Source organism: Hordeum vulgare, chromosome 7H (assembly GCF_904849725.1).
Source record: "Hordeum vulgare subsp. vulgare chromosome 7H, MorexV3_pseudomolecules_assembly, whole genome shotgun sequence".
NCBI classification, from domain to species: domain Eukaryota; kingdom Viridiplantae; phylum Streptophyta; class Magnoliopsida; order Poales; family Poaceae; genus Hordeum; species Hordeum vulgare.
This window is the reverse complement of record NC_058524.1, coordinates 519208875-519211605: the sequence shown is the minus strand read 5'-3', so window position 1 is coordinate 519211605 and position 2731 is coordinate 519208875. Positions and strand designations below refer to the sequence as shown.

Genomic DNA, 2731 nt, shown 5'->3' with positions numbered 1-2731 from the left:
AGGCGGTAGGAGTTCTTCGGAGAGGAATCAATCCGTGTGATTTCCCCCGGAAAAGTTTGTGAGGGTTTGGAAGCCACCTCAAAGGCTTACCACTAGTGGTTGAGAAACGCCTTCGTGGTGTTATCTCAAAGGGAGAATAGGGTGAGCCTTTGTGGCGTTGGTGTGCCTTCGTGGTAACATCCACCTCTCTAATGGTGACTAGCTTCCCTCCAAGGAAGTGAACATCGGGATACATCTTCGTCTCAGTGACCTTGGTTATCCTTAACCCTAACTCCTTACTTGTGGTTTACTTGTGTTATTTGAGCATACATACATTGCATATTGCTTGTGCTCATTATATTGTGTTGGCCATTTCTTGTACAAGATTAATCATTCAAGCATACCCTCTATATTCACCCGTACATACTGGTAGCCCTTGATATATCGTGTGATATAGTGTGATCTAGTATCTTGTGTTGTTCACCTACTTGTCGTGTGATATAGCTCAAGTAAGTTTGTGTAACTTACTTGTGCTTGTTAGTAACTGCATTGTGTCCATCTTAGTAGATCGTGTTGTTGATACACGTTGCAGTGCCTAGTGCATTTAGGATTTGTGCTTGACAAGTACCCTCTTAGTTTATTTCTGCATCAGGTTCAAGCCAAATCTGAAGAAGTTTTTAAATATCCTATTCACCCCCCCTCTAGGCGTCATCGAGGTCTTTTCATTGGTAACATATTTATGATGTGAACAACTGTAACAAACGCTTCATCCCAAAACTTAAGAGGCATGGAGGCACCTGCTAGAAGAGCCAAACCGACTTCAACTATGTGCCTATGTTTGCGTTGTGCTCACCCGTTTTGTTGGTGAGCATGTGGACATGACACATGATGTGATATGCCTAGATTTTGGAAGAAGGAATTTATCTTTTCATATTCTCCTCCCCAATCTGATTGAATGGCCATGATTTCGCTGTCAAACTTGCGTTCAACGAGTGCTTGAAAGTTTTGAAAAACTTTAAACACATCTCATCTTTTCTTAAGGAGATAGATCGATGAAAATTTGATGTAGTCATCTATGAAGCTTACATCGTACGTGTATCTACCAACAGAGGAGGGGGCAGGGCCCCACACATCAGAAAAGATTAATTGAAGAGGCTTGGTAGAAACACTAGTAGATACAGGGTAAGGTAACTGATGACTTTTAACACGTTGACATGAATCACAAATAGTCTCAATATTTCTCTCACCAACAAACAGGAGCTTATTTTTCCTAAGTAACTTTCCTACTAAAGAAAAAGAGGCATGTCCTAAACGATCGTGCCATCGTGTGGATGAAAGCTTGATAGCACCACAAGCTTGTTTATTGAATCTTCTAAACTCCGGAATCAACGGGTAGAGCCCTCAAACACATCTACCTCGATAGAGAATTTTCTTCGTTGCCTGATCCTTGATAAAAAATAAATAGGAATGAAACTCCAGAAACACATGATTATCAATGGAAATTCTATGAACCGAGAGAAGATTTTTATGGGCACGAGGGACATGCAAGATTCTTTTAAGATGGATTTTGCGATTAGGGGTTTTGATAGTTGAATAACCAATGTGACATATACCCATACCTTCGCCACTAGCAGTGTGGATTTGATCCTTGCCACGATATTTTTCCTTCATGGTGACCTTTTCCAGCTCATTGGTGATGTGGTTGGTCGCGCCACTGTCGACATACTAGTTTGTATCGACGCCATAGGAGCCATCTGTCAGTCCAACGGCCTTTTCTTCATATTGTGAAGAGTCTTCATCCTCGTCGTAGCGGTACCAACAATCCTTCGCCGTATGACCAAGCTTGCCACAGATCTTGCAGTGAGGCGTGTTCGGTCGGGTTCAGTTGGTACCACCACCGCGGCGCCCGTTTGAGTTGCCACGAGGAGCGCCACCACCATGATGCCCTTTGCCGCGGAAGGAGCCACGCGAGCGAGAGCCGCCTCCACCACGGCCTTTGGTCGTAGAGTTGGCCGAAGATTTGAAGCCGCCGCCGGAGCCGTGATACTGCGCCATGCGTTGATCAATGTTACTAAGCAGAGCGAAGAGTTCATCGAGAGTTACCGGGGTGACTCGAGCATCTAGGGCGGAGACGAGGGGCTGATAATCTTGATCAAGACCATGGATGATGTAGGAGATGAGCTCATCATCTTGGATGGCCTTGCTAGCTGCTGCGAGTTCATCAGGGTAGCCTCGCATGGCAGCAAAGTAGGAGGCCACCGACTGGTTTCCCTTCTGCGCAGTGATCAGCGCAGTTCGGATGTTGTTGACGCGGCTGAGTGACTGCAACGAAAACATGTTCGCTAATGCCACCCAGAGTTCTCGTGTCGTGGTGATCGTGGTCACCGTGACGAGCACCTCTTTGGAGAGGTTTTGGAGCAGGTATCCGAGAACCTGCTGATCCTCCCTCACCCAAGTCAGATGAGGGGGATTCGACTCAGAGGTTTCCTTCTCGATGGTGTCCTTGGTGCTAAGGACTACAGCCGGTTCAGGTGTCGTGCCGTGTCTTTAATTTTCATGAATTGGCAGCCTGATCGGCTATGTGATTCCTTCAATTCACATTACACGAATTCCGTTCAGTCGATCGCGCGTGGGCCGCCCGATCCGCCAGCTGCACGCGGACCGCACTGTTAGATTTCCATACATCAAAATTCCCTCGATGCAACAAATTTCGTCCACAATGCATCAATTCTCATCCACGGTTGTAACAAAA

General features: G+C 46.0%; 1 non-coding gene across 1 annotated transcript; it reads right to left on the bottom strand.

The window, feature by feature from the left end:
* Nucleotides 1-2039: 2039 nt before the first annotated feature.
* LOC123414436 lies at nt 2040-2178 on the bottom strand. The gene has a single exon (XR_006614404.1). It is a non-coding gene; the product is annotated as a small nucleolar RNA Z247 (small nucleolar RNA).
* Nucleotides 2179-2731: the final 553 nt, after the last annotated feature.